This window comes from Ictidomys tridecemlineatus, chromosome 5, assembly GCF_052094955.1.
Source record: "Ictidomys tridecemlineatus isolate mIctTri1 chromosome 5, mIctTri1.hap1, whole genome shotgun sequence".
Lineage (NCBI taxonomy): Eukaryota > Metazoa > Chordata > Mammalia > Rodentia > Sciuridae > Ictidomys > Ictidomys tridecemlineatus.
The window spans coordinates 144,443,420-144,460,802 of record NC_135481.1 but is presented as its reverse complement, the minus strand read 5'-3'; the positions used below and the strand labels follow the sequence as shown (position 1 = coordinate 144,460,802).

The window sequence follows — 17,383 nt, the reverse complement described above, 5'->3', positions numbered from 1 at the left end:
GGTTCTGGAGTAAGCAGTGGGCTCGACTTATTCTGAAGGAGGGTTCCTTTGTTATTACCTACACATCTCCACTCATTGGTTCTTGGCAAAGTACATTAACCTGTGAAGTCACTGAAATACCAATGCCTAGAAAGGAACCAACTGAAAATTAGGTTTCAACACAAACATGCACTGTATCAGATGTGGTAATGCACCGAGTGCATTACAGGCTCACTTTGCCTCTTATGTGACATGAAAGTGTGCTAAGAACACACAGTTTTACATTCATTCACATCCCCAAATGTCCTGCAGTGGGGAACTCACTCCCTCAAAAGAAGAGCGATTTCTATCCTCATTTGTGTTTGAAACATGAAAACAACATAACAGCTGCATGCTGCATTGAATAAAGAAGATACACATGCATTTAAATCACTTATATCTTACTTTTTTATGATGCAATTGTGAATTATGTTCTTTTTGCATCTGTAATTAGAGGGCAGAACAGATGGTGAAGGCTTCGTTTAAAGTGATGTGTCCATTAAAATAACCTATGCTGCCAAATGATTGTTCACTATAACAGGGTATTCATTCACGATGGCTGGCACTTTGCTGTACTGAAATATGTTGCAAAGGCCCCTGGACTATACATGACGCTTATTATTTTTAAGGGCTTTCCAATAAAAGGGTTCACTGTAGCACAGCTAGCTTTGTACCTCATTTATCTTCTGAGCATATGTTTTACTATATTGTTCTAATTAAAAAGTGACCTTGTGTATAATGATCAGAACTCCATGCTGAAAATGATTCATATAGGAGCTGGGGATGTGAGAAGACAGTCCACACCACATTAAATAGAGCAGTGAGATGGGAGTGGGGCCAGGGGCTGGTGGGATTGCAAACCTTTTCCTGAGATCATAAATGCAAAGAGTTTAGAAGATTCATTTCATCTCTGGGATACATTAGCCTCTGACTACATGTTATTTGAGGAGAATTTTGAGACAAACAAAAATAAAAGCAACAAATACAAAAGGGTAAAGGTCATCATCAAGTTTGTTTCAAATTGCTCATAAAATTTAGCTATTTCACATTTGGCTTAAGTACACTAACTTCTGTGTTGTTCAAAGTCATCAAAGATGTCTTTTTTGTTGTTGTTGTTTTGCTTTGCTTGGTCAGGATATATGCCAACTATATATATTTTTTTCATTTTGACATATCAGATTCTGTCAGCTATGATCGTAAATATTCTTCAACTTGCATTTTAATCACCTTCTAACAACAGAGAACTTTCAAATGTCATTTTATAGAGGCCCAGAACTCTGCAAAATGGTTATTATATTTCCACCCTCTGAAGGAGAAAACAGTGTGAGAAATCATGAGTAGTCTTATTCATCCAGATGGTAGAAGTACTTCATACACCATGAAAACAATAGAAGAAAACATAAGTGATTTTTTTCAGTTGTAATTTCTGGAGAAAATATTTTGTTAGCCAAAATTGATGGGAAAAAAGTATAAAAGCACATGTTAAAAATTCCATAAGAAAAATTAAAATGCAAACTCTTAAGGTGAAAAAAATGTATAACTGATATGAAAACTTTCATAACTTTAATATGTTAATGTCTTTAACATGCTGCCTTTAATGTGTAAAGAACACATAAAAATCATTAAGAAAAGTACTAAAATTCCCACCAGATTGGCAAGACAAAAGCAATTAGTTTACAGGGAGAAATACAAAGAACTATGATAATAAATGCATTTAATTTTGTAATCAAATTATTTTCAAATAAACAACTAACATGATGTCTCCAACTAAAACTTTAGGAATCATTTTCAAACTATTCATATTCATTTCTGATGAAGAAGCAGTAAGAATAACTTGTGGTAAAGGAAATTTGTTGAAACTACCTGTCTGAAAAATGTTTGAACAATTTGTATCAAAAATATTGCACATTTTGGGGATTTTATCTATTAATTCTACTTTACAAGTCACTCTGAGGAATCAAGCAGAAATATAGACAAAACTGTGCATTTCATAATAATGTTATTTATTGAATCACAAAAACCTTTAAAAACCCCTAAATGCTAACACTTGGTTAATAGGTTGTTCAATTTTAGTATTTGTGGCCAAATGTGACTCTGTAAACCTGTAATCCAAGAGATTTGGGTCACAGATGCAAGAGGTTCGTAAGTTCAAGGCCAGCCTGGGCAATTTAGTGAGACCCTATCTCAAAATAAAATAAAAAGGGGTGGGGATGTAGCCCAATGGAAGAGTGCCCCTGGGTTCAATCCTCAATATTGAGTTATTTTTTAAATATTCACATATAATGCCCAAATATTTCAGCACTAAAATAATGTTAAAACTTGAGCTCTGTCCATTAGAAAGAAATCTTGTATGTGATCAATTTTACATTCTGAAATTGGTGACAAAAATTCATTTCCGGCAAACTGAATTCCATCCATCTCAGGCAACCTTCTCTTAAATTCGGGTTAATCAATGGGAGATTCTCATACTCTGGCAGGTTTTCTACACCAGCCTTTCCAGGAGTAGCTAATGATCTGTAAACAACCATTTAAAGTCACCAGGGGAGTTTAACATTTAGAAGAATTCTGTAGGGAATTCTTTGTAAAAGGAAAAGTTTTGGATAATACAAATATTCTTCCCTAAGCATTTTCTAATTTGTTTTTAATTTTATTTTAAAGTCCTTTGGGTGGAGCTGCCAGTCATGAGAATGTTTTTATTTCTGGAAAAAAAAAATCATTCCCATTTTTCCATAGCAATTGCTTTTCCACTTTCTTCAGTAAGATTTAATTTGTCTTTGTAGTGAGAGGATGCACTGTGGGCCTAGAAGAATTTGTACAACAGTGGCTTGGTCTTCAGATTCTTTGCACTGCAATTTATGGAATTCCATAGATGTCCTTCCAATCTTTCTATGGTGTGGCTGACTGGCTGACCTGGTTTGGAGCTTGGAGGTGTAGTGGCAAGCACAGTTCAATTAAGGAGGTTCGTCTAGGTCTTGCGTTCTTTGGGGAAGGATGTAGAAATACCCAAGGGCTCTACTCTGTTGTGTAGATGCTGTGGAAAATCACAGCTGTCCCCGATGTTAGAAGTGAGGAGCAGGGCAAGGATTCCACACTGAGACTTCCTGCTAATTCAAAAACCATCTCCCAGAGTTCCAAAAGGTCCCAAAGTCAAACTAAGATTATAAACACTATTGGGTTCACAGAAAAATCATGAGGGTTAAAGAGATGGTGATCTTGAAATGACTCTCAATCTTATTCAGAGAAATTGATGACTTTCTGTTTGATGGTTTTTGATCTCTTATCAACCTATCCTGGACAGGCATGAGGCTTCATTCATCTTTTTCTTTTTCTTTTTTTTTTCCCAGAGCTTAGTCCAGACAGCAGACAAATGATCACATTTTTTTTTTTGTTTTATAAACTGGTGTTTTCTCCCTTTTCACTGGACTACACATAAGTATCTGCCAGTAGTTTCTGAGTGGAGTGTTATTATATTTTTAAACTCTTTGGAGGACTCTCATATATTCCAAGGATCAATAACTCTGCCAGTGTTTATGCTATTTTTATTTATCAGACTCTCTTCCATCATCATTACGTATATATATCACACAAAGCACTGGACAAATTTTAAAGATGTTTACCTGTCCATTAGGGTCTTAGAATCGAGTTCCTTCGTGACATGATGTGGTTAATTAGTAATGAAGAGATTAATTATTTGGTATTCAAAGATTCATTCTTTTTACAAATTTTAAAAGTATTCCAGACATATTCTTTATTGATTTCAAATGGAACCAGGACATAAAAAAAAAAAGAATATGGAACTCATGCAGAATAAAAACTAGCTGTACAAATACTGAAATGTGGTTGCCAACTGTATCAGAAAAAAAATGTTTTTTTTATTGTGAAAACTCAATTTTAAAATATCAATATTTCATGCTTTAATTTTTGATCTCTGCCCAAGCTATTTGTCAATGTTTGAAGGCTCCTCCACAACCACAGCCTGTATGCTGTGAAGTGGGTCTTTGGTGATCATTCTTTTTCACTGAAGGCCTCTGTCTTCCAGGCGAAGACTTTGTTTGTACTCCCCAAAGGTTCCATCTATAATAATTGTGTTAACCTACCTGCCAGTGGCCATTTCTCAATTATTCCAACTCAAGTATTTGTGGTTTCCTGGAGGAGCATGTTTCCCATTTCTTCCCATACACAGATGTTTGGTTAACAAATGCCTGTGGTTTATTTCCTCTGCCCCAGAATATCAAGAGGCCATAGATCAGAGCAGAAAATGATAATTCAAAGCCTGAGCCTGGCATTGTTTGAAGAATTTGTCAGTCTGGAGAGATGCTTTAGAATTCAGTGGCTTTTCCAAGGGATTTCTTTGGCCTATGCAGATTGCAATTCATTTAAGATCACTCCAGGAAGCTTTGCAGATTTACCTATCAGGCCACCCAGGTAAGCTCTGTGCATGCACGTGTATATGCATGTGTGTGCACACACGCATTCTGAGACCTTGAGCATTGTTAATTCTGATTATAAGTGTAGGTGATGACTGACATGCTTTCACAGAGGACAGTGTTCAAGTCTTGAAGAGACCTGTTGGGATAAACACATTCACGATAATAGCATGGGGACAGGACAAAAGCCACATCATTGTGAAAATGCCTTCAACCTGAAACATTCTGATGGAACTATGCAGGAACAATGGACACAAACTGCCTAATGTGGTATGTAAAGATAGCAATAACCCTTAATGGCAACTGTAAAATGAAGCATTATGTTAGCCAGCAGAAAGGAAAATGCAAATTGATTCTCTTTTTGTTTAGATGTAAGTGCTTATCAAGGTTAGTAGGTATTCAAGGTCTGCGACACCAGAATAATTTGTTTTATTATAATACATGTAAAAGGAGAGTGCTTGGGGCTTTCTGAGTGACTCAGATGGCTAGATAAAATTCTACAGTCCAAGCTTTAACAATCTCATCTCAGCATATCTCATACTCTATCTGATGGGAGGAAAGTAGATTCAGAACTGAAACCCTTTCAAAAATGGGACGGGAGAATTAATTGTTATCAAGGGTGATAGCTGGTAATATTTCATTCCTTTGTGAGATTATAGCATTGAAACTTGCATTTGGACTTATACCATTTTACAGGTACCCATTAGGCAAAGCGTCCCAGGGTTTTATATCACGGCGCCAGCAAGATGTTCACTCTTAACTGTCCCCAGACACTGTGACTCAGTGGGCAGTGGAGATCAGTGAACATGTGAATCCACTTGACTGGAGAATAGCCATTCCCAGCTCTACCTCTAGGTCTCTATCTCCACTAAAACTAAAGCCTATAGAATCCATTTTTTTTTTAATTTTTCACTCTGTCACCACCATAGACTAACACTTAATCTACAGATGCTGTCACCTAGTGACACCTATTGTTGGATGAGCAACTGTTGGCAACACCTGTATGCATTTCTACTCAAATGGTGGCTCAGAAAGGCAAAAGGCAGGAGGGTAGAAGGAATCAAACTGATGGGCAAACCATTTTATTTGAAATTCTGAAAGTTTCTGAATATCAACTCCAGCTATGACTCCTCTCTAATAAAGAGGCTAATTTATGGAGATGTTGGCAAAGGTAAATATGGCTCCTCAGAATTTTCCTTACGCTCTTAGTGGGATGCCAAATGCAAAGTGATTATTGGCACAGTAATGAAACAGAAAAAAGCAACCTCCATAAAACAGCATGGATCTCTCTAATTCTTTAGTAAGATCTCTCTAACTCTTCTCTGGTTGGTTACTGAGTGGTATAATCTTTACAGTAAACTGGACCTTTTATTTGGTATTGAATGGTGTAAATAACTAACTAGTCAGTTATGATTCTGGAGATTGTATACATGTAATACCAAAAACATGCAAGATATAATCACTTTCCTCAGGGAACATAAAATTTTCAACTGGATGTTTGCTGGCTTCTCATGCTGTTGCTCTCAAAATAAATAGAAACTTTTTTTTTACATCACTATCTTTCAAGGGAAAATCACCAAGAAGATTTATAATAATTAAAACTAATAAAGTATAAAAATAGAACAAACTCTTGTTGGTTTCTTTGATTTGGAATCAACAGAAAATAACTTGAGCTAGCTTAAGCAAAAAAGGCTGTTTATTGGAAAGATACTGATGTTTTCACGGAAGAAATGGATTAAATGGCCTTAGAAAGCATGGAAACTTTTCGATCCTGGGATGTCAAAGAACAGTTGATTCTATCTTTTCCCTATTGAAATACATCATGAGTTGATTTAGCTCCCAGCAATTCTCTTGTTAAAGTGAAAAAGTTCATGTGAGAGAAAGCCTAATAGTTCCAACTTGGTGAGGTAGTTTAATAATCCTTTGGCCAGAGGAGCAGAGGGTAAAACTCATACATGGCCACAGCTAAATATCTTTCCCTGGAGAGGGGAAGATAACTCTCCAAGATAAGAATAGTGTGAGTTGGCTAGACAGCCCAAAATATGTGACATACAATCATGATTTAATAAAAGTTCTCATTTTTTGAAAACACTGATCCTATTTCAGAGAAACAAATGTTGTCTGAACACGTCAGGATGATATAGTCAATGGTAATTGAACATTAGTGATTTGGAGCAGTTCAGCAGAGTTTAGACCATGTTTGCATGTGTTCATGCTCATTACTTTGTCCTTGTCAATCTTATTTTTATTTCCTCACTTTGCTGGTCAGGCTATTAATGCTCCCACATATGGCCCAAATGGGTCAATCAGAATCTCATGATCAAGTGACATCATGGTTCAGAAAGGGAAGCAATCTTGACCTTAGCATAAAATCCAAATACCATAGCATGGCACACAGGTCTTTCAAAGTCTGTTCTTCCTTCCTTTCACATTTGGCCTCCTTTCCTACACCACCCTATTCCCTTGACATGAAGGGTAGGGCAATTTGCAGTCAAACAGAGACTTTCTTGTAGCTCTTTGAACATATGGCATGTTTTCTGTGCCATTACATCTTTTCTTCTACCATTTCTCTTAATCTATAATACCACTGATTTCCTCCACCTGGAAAACTCCTATTGACACTTTAGAGTATTCAGTAAGGTTCAAATTATCACCTTTTGGATGAAGGCCACATCTGTCAAGTGCTTGTCTCACAGTGTCTCTCTGGTCCTCAGAACAGGTGCTCCCAAAGACAGAGTGTGCTTCTTCTTCAACTCTGTATCCTCCACAACTTGCCCACTTGTGGCATGAGAAATGTTTGTGAAAGAATGAATCAGGCAATGCAAATGTGCATTGCTGCTTCCTGGAGCCTTGCAGCTGTCACCTGGACCTTCTTCTTACAACCTATAGGTGGCAATGGGAAGTTTCTCTCCGATGCTTTGCTTTTCTTCAGATCTGATGGCAATGACAGATCATTCAGAAGCATGCTGTGCTTGAAATGAAACCAATGCAGCAACAGTGGTATGTACACTTCTGTCCCTATCAATCTTGACAGAATTTTTATATTGGGATTTTATGACAAAAGGCTTCATATCCCATCACACTTTCCTTGAGCCATCCAATCCCAGGGGAATATTAGTATACAATTGCACAAAAAGCCAAGAAAACCTGCCACAGACTGTTGTTTTCCAATGTAGGCAATTTCCCATTGTTCTTTTTATTGGCTACATAGACCCATGTGCTTGGGGATGTGAAACATATACAATATGTACATTCTGTGCATTTACATATTCTTTTGCAGAAATTATACAAGTATATGTATGAACATAGTAACCTATGGTGATAAATCACATACACAAAAAGAAAAGGAAGGAAAGGCAAAGAAAACCCTCACCATTTTGACTGTTTTAGAGAGAACCATCATTTGCATGTCAAAAGAGGCACAGAATTCTGAATGAATTGAGATATGAAGCTTTCTAAATTTTTCCTATCTTTTGTTATTTGCATTGTGTCCTTTTTTTTAAAAAAAAATTTGTTCACCAACAATCAAGGCCAGTGTGCTAATTTACCTAATTTGGAATTAGAGAGAAATGTGGGTTGATTTTGAACTTCTCTCTGAGTACAGGGGAAGAGCCATCTGTTAGAATTAACTGGGTGTGTAAATCCCTTTTGACTCATCTTCTCTGACAGCAGAGTGGAAGAGTAACTGGTCGACCACAACGTTCTCTTGATTCCCAGTAAGAAATATACTTTCCCTCTGAGAAGTCCATCAATTAATATTAACAAGGAGAAAGAGAAGGAATAACTTTAGCAGGAAACATTGACTCTCCCCCGGATTCGATTCAAGAGATCATCAAGGAAGGAGTCTGACTGTAACATATCCCTCTCTTCCTCTGATGAGAGTGACAACCAGGGTGACTGGAACCAGAGGGCAGCCTACTCTCCTTTGGCAAACAAACACCCACTCTGGTAAGTGCCTTTTAATGTGCATCAAGTCTTTGTCTAGGAAAAGGATGCACAGTTGGCAAGTACAGAGCTGTAAGGGGATAGCTTTGACATGCTGATAAAGCTTCTCAGTTTACTTTGGACTTGACTTTATCATTTACTGAAGGATATTATTAGTGTGGAGATGATAGCCATTCTCTGACTTCTCAAACGAAAGCCAGGGAAATGTATATGAACTAAAGGTCTGTTATGGAGAATCCGACCCTGTTTGTTCAGTGACTTTGGGATCCTAATCGTACAACGTAACGGAGATAAGGCCTGTAGCAGAGGGAAAGAGCCCACCCACTTTGGAGCCCCTGAGGAAGAAGAGTGAAAGTTAGTCCTGTTAAAAATGGAAGTTCATCTAGTGCTGAGCATATATGTAACATTTTTTTTCCCTCATTGCAAATTTGTATAAAAATAGATTTGTTCTTTAGAGCCAGATGGCATGCAGTACTTCTGAAGTTAAATCCAGCCTTATGACAATGGTCATGGCCAATAAGGAACCACTTGGACTGAGATGCCAAAAATTCAGCTCTTGGTGAGTACCTTCCATCAAGCAGGGATACCTTCCATCACTCAAGGATTTTCCTCGAGTGAAAACACCCACACAGGCCCTTTGACAACATGTGGATCTAGCTAGAGGCACTTTTTTGACTCTTGTTTTAGGTGGGATCTCTTTGGTTATATTTTTATGTTTAGTTTTCATCTGCTTTATCTTTTCCAGAAAAAAAATAACAATGATTAAGAACACATAAATAAAAACCTTGGCATGGATCATCAATTAGCTGGTTGCTTTGCAACATGAGTTTACTGCTCATTTTATGATGGTTTCATTGATTAACTGATTGATTGATTGATGTACCCATTCATTCAGCAGAGCCTGCAATGGCATACACACAAGATCCTAGGATGCTGAGTGAAAAGATGCACATTGGGCTTGTCAAAACACGACTTATAAAAGCTGTGTCTCCTCAGTAAACCCTTTACAATTTTCTCAGTGTTAGCTACTACATCTTATATAGAAAATAATAAGAGTAATTGTACCTAAAATATCACTTGTAAAAAGATTTATAAACTGTAAAACACCATGCAAATACTTCTTTAATTCTCAGAGTCTAGAGCTACAACTGGGCTGTTGTATAATCTAAGTGAATAAGCATATTCTAACATCCCTGCTGGGCTCAGAACTATGTGAATTTTATAGATAAAATGTCTAATCTTATAGAGATTCCTTACTTAAGAGAGGCTAAAATCTAGAAGAAAATAAGTTGGGCTAAGAGAAGGTAGAAATTTAGTCACTGAGTTCTCCTAAAATTTTCAGTTATTAGTAATTTATTTGTGGTCCTTCTTCAAGATCCTGAGACCTGATGCTGCAGAACCTATGGGTGAAGATACACCAGTTAATTTAAGGTATTACACAAAACCTCTTTAAACATAAGGACATTTTTCTTTTATTTGACATAATATTCTGCTTGCTAAATAATTTTACAATTTTATGATAGTTAAGAAATTTAATGGCCACTGAATCCAGGCTTCTTTCCTTTGTATTTTTTAAAAATCAAAGTGGAATACTAATTGAAAAATATTAATTTTTATTGTTAAGAGAAAATATTCAATTGTATAAGTAAAATGTCCAAACATAGGCTTGCCAAAAACAAATAAAGGGAGAGAGAGAGAGAGAGAGAGAGAGAGAGAGAGAGAGAGAGAGAGAGAGAGAGAGAGAGAGAGAAGGGAGGTATTTAAGTCTGGGCTATTCTGTTTAACAGAAAGTAACTAAAACTTTTGTAATTCAGTTTCCTCATATATAGAATAATGCCCCATTTTAAAGGTTAAAAATGTTTTGAGGACTATTGTTTATTGACCACAGGCTAGGTTTCCAGAACAAAGATCATCAAATACAATGGCTTGAACAAATGTAAGTTTCTTGTTTCCTCACATAGCCTGGGTGGTGGTTCACATCTACTCAGTGGTGTGGAGACCCAGTGATGATCCATTGTAGATTATAATAATGCACTTTAGTAAATTCCAGCAGGACATGTGATCCAAACAGATAAGAAGGGTCAAGAGCATCAGGGAGACCCAGGATTTCTGTTCATTTTGCTGCCATCAGGATCTTCAGAGAAACAATCACCTACGGTCTTGGACAACATCTTGTGGCCTCAGCACTCATCTCTCTGAGCACCAATAACATTTTCCTTTTAACACTCATAATTTGAATGATCACATGTTAGTGTTTTTGTTTGTTTGTTTTCCTACTGGTGTATGTTCTGCAAAATGGGAAGGTAGCTTATTGGGAAAATCAGGCTTAAAGTGGTAGGAACCTTGTGGTGTGTACGTATGTGTAACATGAGTGTGTATGTGTGTAAGCATATATGTGTGTGTGTATGCAAGCATTCTGTGTGGTGTGATTATGTGTGAAGTGATTCATTCAACTAGGCAGAAGGCAGCAGTTATATGGGAGGCCTATTAAACATATCAGAGCCTGCTAAAGGGTTGTCAAAGGATGTCTTTAGTTGGGTGTGATTTTTTGAACCACGGTTGCCACTGCCCTCTGAGAGTATCCATCACCAACTCAGGGTCCATCAGGTTGCATTGGAGGGCTCCCATTTTCCCCAGAGGCCATGGGACTTCCGGGCTCTGAATAGGTGTTACAGATGGTGCTGCAGGTAAGTGTCAGATGGGGAAGCAGCATGAGTCCTTGTCACCTCTCCTTTCCCAGAAGCTACTTCCTTGAGTCTCTCCACACTGCCAGCAGAGGCTCAGGTGCCTGGCTCTCTGCCCTGCTCCTGAAGTTCTCTTTGACATTGTCACTTATTCACCCTGCCCTGTGCAGGGTGATCACTAGTCTCACTCTGTCTGGGGTTTAAACCTCTTTTCAAAGCATACTTATTGATAGCACTCTATACCTGTCCCAGTTTAGATGGAAAATTGTTTGGGCAAATTAAAATATGGTATGTTTAAACCTGAATGTTAAATGTCTTCTTTCTACACTCTTCAAAGAGCTCCTATGTAAAGCATATTTGGAGAGACATTAACAGTCTCAATTGAGGGCACAGTAGGAATATATTTGAGGTCTGAATATGGGGTCATCTCCATAGAGGTGACAACAGTATTTGAGGTGGTGAATGGATGAGAGGATCTCATCCAACCTCTTGTTCAGGAAAGATAATGAGGAACTCATGACCCCTACATTTGTTTTGGACTTGGTATTTTTCTTACAACCGGCCGGTTTATTATCTCAACTGATGTTCTGACACTACTGTGGGATAGGCAATACCTGTAATATTATCCCTGCCTTAACTTTGATTAAAAAAACCTGAATAATGCTAAATTGCTAAGCACATTGTAATAGTCAAAGGCAGAAACCGAATCCAAATGCAAATTCAGCAGACTTAAATTCAAATTGTTTCCCACCTGCAGTGCACAAGCAGAATGTAGCCAATGATTCACTTGTTCAGTTTGTTAATGCTTTGAAAACACTGATCCATATTGCCTGTGTGATAATTGATGTTACCAGTGACAGTCTTAAATGGCTGGGTCCCGTTGAACCAGGTTTGTATCCAGCTTCTGCCATTTCCTGGATTCATGCATAGCTCTATCACTTAGATTTTGTGTGTAAGGAGAATCATCCCTACTTCAGTGGTCTGGTTGTATTAAGTTATATTGTGTAATGTGCCTTAGGTGTCTTGTGCAGGTTACACCAAACAGGTCATTTCTTCTTTAAAGTAGGTGTAAAATGCTTATGTGTTTAGTACGTCTTTAAATTGGAGTTGTGATTTGTAGAACACAGAAAAGAAATCTGAGCAGTTTTACATTTTGTGTGTGTGTGGGGGGGAGCAGTGAAGCCCCTCATAACCTTAGATACTCAGTTAAACCAGAAGCTGAATTTCCAAGAAGATAATAATGCCTGGGTTCCATCTCTGCTCCTTACAAACACTGAAAAATTTGAAATTCTCCACCACTGGAAAGAAATTTAATATTTAAAGGTAATTTGACCTGTACATGTGTGTAACATGAATATTTGATGAAACCTATAGCAAATGTATTTATATAGCATTAATCTGAGGATATTTATTTCTTATTCGTTTTCTAGGATATTATTTCTTTGGCAAATGCAAAATTGCCCTCCTAAAAGTGCTCAGCTCTCAAGGTGTGCTTAGAAATTGTAGAATATAAATATTCCTTTTCCTGTGACAAATGTCAACACTACATATCACACCAGAAAGAAGAAACAATTGTAAGAGGGTAAGAGCATCCCAAATTATGATCCCACATTCTTGGCATAGGGCTAGATCATCACTCTTTCACAAATACCACTGTTTAACTCTTCATTCCATTTCATATAAATGCTCAGAAACATCAACAGATCAACAGCGGAGTCTGTCTCAATCTTTTTCCTTTGATGTCTTTTGTTTCACTTCTTTGTGATGTTTGAATTTGCTAGTGCTTTGAATTCAACGGTATTCATTGATTCAGTTTAGTTGGTAGTTAGTATAATGTCTAATTCAGAGATTTTTTTTAAAAAATTGTTTTTAAATTGGTTTGTATATATACACCTAGATTGGAGGTGCTTTTCTTTGTTGTCCCTTCTATGGTAAGCAAAAATGAACATCAACAGTCAATGTAACAAAAACAACACTGTGTCCAAATGTAATTTAGTATTTTTTAAATGTTTTTACCAGATCTTTTGTTGCAGATTTGAAGAAAAAATAATAAAGGTTGTCTCATTATATTTTATAACTTTAAGATTTCAACATATTTGACAGAGAAAAAAAAGTTACAGAAAAATAAGTGTCAACTCCTTTCTCACCCTGTGTGAGTACAAAGAGTTGCCTATTTCACCAGGTGTACCATGCAGAGCTGTTTCTGAGCATGCTCACACTGGCCAAGTAAGTCACCACCAGAAACCTGTTTGTGTTTTGAGTCATTTCTATTTAATCCAGCTCTTTAAAATGGTACTCAAGTCAGGAAAACATAATCAATACTTACAATCAGCATACTCTTTTAAAATGTCATTAGCCAGATATCATGTTTTACTATCTAATGGAGGAAAAATAGAACTTAAGATAGAAGTATAAGGTACTGAACTACTTAAAAACAAAGAATTCAAAAGGAAATGTTCCATAGGCTACATGTCTAAGAAGTGTAGCCCAGAGAAATTGATAATGTGTTTATTCTAGAAGACAGGTTTCTAGGTTAACATAGAAGTCTGTCTCACATGTGACTTTGTTAAAATAGTCACCAAGTTATGCTTTAACTTTTTTTTTTTTTTTTTTGACAGTGATGATCCAAGAGATCTTACCCAGCCAGAATGGGGAAGTGTCGACTGCTGTTTAAGTTGTTTTCTTGCCACCCTGTTTATATCCACTTATAAACTCTTTTTCCCTTCAGATAAAGCCCCCTTTCCTTATACACTGGGGACAGGTAGAGTGCTGTATGTGGCTGCTTGCCATATCAGTTAGTATGACCCTCATCCTTGAGCTCCCGTGGAAAATTGGGTCTGAGCCAAAGGACAATAGTCAATTCTTGTGGCTGATTTTGGATTAACTTTCTGTTGCTAGAAATGGCACTAAAACAATAGTGACCCAGCAGACAGACATACACACAAATGTACAATGGAAACAAAATTTTCAAAAATATTAATCTTTATTACACATGATTACATGATGATAGTTTCTGTTCTAGATTACCATAATTTATTAAAAATATGTGGTCACAACTCAAGAAACTGATTTCTCAGTCCACATGTGTCATGACCCACAGTGGAAGAAGCATTGGCTAAACACATTTTGGACTAGTGGGTATGATTTGAACCTCATAGATTTCTATAATTTATTTTTTACAAAGGTCATGTGTACCCTTTCCCAACTGTCTCTCCTTTAGTGATCTCTTCTTTGTACGGTCTTTCAGTTTTAGTGCATAACAGAAATTTGCAACACACTGAGAGTATTTTTGGAGAGGACGTTCTAATTGGTGAGGGGACACAGAGAATTTTAAATATGAATAAGATTGCCAGATAATATACAGGACATCCAGTAATGTTTGAGTTTCAGACAAATAATGAATATTTTTAGTATAATTTTTTTGTCCCAAGTAGTACATGGATATCTTATATTTAAAAAGTTCTTTATTGCTTATTTGGAATTAAAATTTATCTGAGCATCCTGTTTTTTTTTATTTGCTAAGTATAATATCTCTAAAGCCAAAAAAACTACTATGTCCATTTGCAGTCAGTTTAGTGATCAGAATATCCCTTTGTCACATAAAAAAATGTGAGAATTGACTTAATTTGCATTAAAATTCCACGTAGGTATACTTTTCTATGATTTAATGTATAAAAATTTGGAATATACATTATTAATAATTTCTAGATGTTAAGCGAATAATACTGAAGAAAACATTTTATATTTATATCTCAATTAAATCATGCAGCATACATTTGACTATGAAAAAAAAAATAAGTTTTTTAAAGAGAAACTAATATATTGATCTATTTTGCTCACTGCTTCTCTCAACACATATGTGCCATCCACATGTCCAAGACATACTAAGTCCTTATTCCTGTTGGCTTCTCAACATAGGTGAATTTTGCTCGCTATAGCAACCATGGACTGTGACATTGAGATCTTTCTTCCAGAAAGAACTTAACATTCACATTCAAGGAGTGCAGCCAGCTAAGAATCTGCAGTTAACATCACCTTCAAGATCCATTGCTGCTTTTGAGCTGGTCCATATTCCTCCTAGACAGTCCTATCCAAAGCCAGATTATGGTAAAAAGTGCTAAGGTCTGGTGTTTTATTCCCAACGTTGGGCCTTCTAATGGGAAATTTTCTTGCTGGAGCTCACTGTTGGTTAGATTACACTTTGCCAGATTTACATCTCAGCGGATGTCTCTCCCTGCCAGATTCTTCCTTTTTCCTCTTTATTCTTTACAAACATTAGCTCACAATAAACCTCATGAATCTTGAATAGTTTGACCTGTACCAAGTCCTCAGAGATTGAAAAGGTAGCTTGCCTCTCTCTAGCAGGCACCCTAGCATTCTCACTGCAAGAGGAGATATTGCAGAGTTTTTTTCCACTTCTGAAATGTAGTTGTGTCTGTCTCAAGATGTGTTCCAACCTCTTTCCTTGCATGTCAAGCAAAAAAAAAAAAAAATTCCTGATTTATAGAAAAAAGTAATTCTTTAGATTAAAAAAAATAAACAATAAGGGCACAGAGAAAAAAATTAAAGGAAGGGGTGTTAGTCAGATTTTCATGACTGTGACAAAATACCTGAGGGAATCAACTTACAAGGGGAAAGGTTTATTTTGAATCACAGTTACAGAGGTTTCAGCCTATGGTCATTTTATCTCATGGTGGCCAGAAATCAAAGAGGAAAAAATCAGAAGGGGCTGGTGTTGATACTCCTTTGAGAACTTGCCTTAGTGATCAAACTTCCTTCCACTAGGCTCCACCTCCTCAAAGCTTCATAATCTTCCACAAGTGGCTGGGAACCAGGCCTCCAACACATGTGCTTCTGTGGTGCATTCAAGATTGAAACTATAGCAGAAAAAGAATTATGTTTAACCTTATTCTAATGAGAATTTAGAGTCTGAATAAAACAAAAATATTATTAATATTAGCACATTAAAAAGCAAGGCTACAGAGAAAATGGGAAGAAGCAAACTTGACATAAATTTTCCCTCTTCATAAATCCTTCACAACAAGGGAATCACATCAATGTACACTTTGAAGATGAAATATTGTGCTCCAATAAAATCAGTCAATGACTAGGAGCTATGGCTCATTCAAACATGAAGGGCGAAAGTGCTCTCAGACCCCCTGGATCTGCAGAAGTAGATGGTTCTGAAATTCCTGTGATTAAAAAAAATTACCTAAGGACATTTTTCAATCAGATGAGAAATTAAACAAAATAATGGTTAGTAATTGAGAAAAATATGGTAGTAGAAAAGAAATTAAAAAAAAGAAACTCACAAATCTTGGATTTTTTTCACATGTGCATTCAAAACATAGTAAAGAAATATAATGATTTGTTAAAAAACAATAATTGAAAGAGGGTATTCATAAAGGAAAAACATTCATAAATTTTAATCTAGATTTCAAATCAGACATTATTGAAAAGTACAAATGAAGGAGGACAACAGAAGCCAGTGAAGTCAACATACTTTGAGGTGTAAATACTGTTTTATGATTGATATTAATAGGGGAGCATGTGAGATTTATAGCTTTCCAATCACTAGGGAGCACAAGAACAAGAAAAATGTGTGAAGTGTTCATTTTTTAGAAAATTCCTTTTTTTCACCAGCAATTTTTGATGATTTCTTTCTATGCATATACATAATCTCTTTGATAGTACCGTATTATATTCTGTTGAATAACTACCCCACAGCTTTTTAACCCACCTCCTATGTTTCATGTATTGGATATGCTGCCAAACTGTATTCCAGAGAGTTTATTATTTTACAGCCCACCAGCAATGAATGACAGTGACTGTCACCTCACATCCTAGCCAACATGCTGTTAGAATAAAAATATATCAGTACTGTCTCATTTTAGTTCAACCACTAAATATTTCATTCATATGGGAGGTTTTTCCTGCCCTGAAATAAAATGTTTAATTTTGCTTAAAAATGAGTTAGTGAGATATTTATATGCCAAGTGTAGTTTTCCCCACAAAATAATTTAAAATCTGTCTTTCAGACTAGGACCAACTGCTAAATGCTTTCTCATTTGAGCAAATATTTTGTTTTGGGCCAAAAGTTGCAGTCAAATACCTTCAAAATATTTGGTAATAATTATCATCATTCTATTTGATAAGACAAGAGTCCTTTGGTGGATATAGTTATAAAAATTGTGTTATTAGCTTTATAAGTGATATGTGTGATTTTAACATACAGATTTGAGATGTTCACTTTTATTTGTACCATTGCATAAGAGGAACATAATAATGAATTACTATGTTTCCAAGAGT

The 17,383-nt window shown here is 36.3% G+C and overlaps 1 long non-coding RNA gene across 3 annotated transcripts; it reads left to right on the top strand.

Moving 5' to 3' along the window:
• The first annotated feature begins 3,868 nt into the window (after positions 1-3,868).
• On the top strand, positions 3,869-16,960 carry LOC120886545 (uncharacterized). Of its 3 annotated transcripts, XR_013439453.1 has the most exons (7): positions 3,869-4,443; positions 4,558-4,715; positions 7,160-7,445; positions 8,115-8,393; positions 8,846-8,949; positions 9,766-13,300; positions 13,693-16,960. It is a non-coding gene; the product is annotated as an uncharacterized LOC120886545 (long non-coding RNA). The 3 variants fall into 3 exon arrangements; XR_013439452.1 differs by having other exon boundaries at positions 3,897-4,443; positions 8,118-8,393; positions 9,766-16,960; XR_005729555.2 differs by having other exon boundaries at positions 3,897-4,443; positions 9,766-16,960.
• Positions 16,961-17,383: the final 423 nt, after the last annotated feature.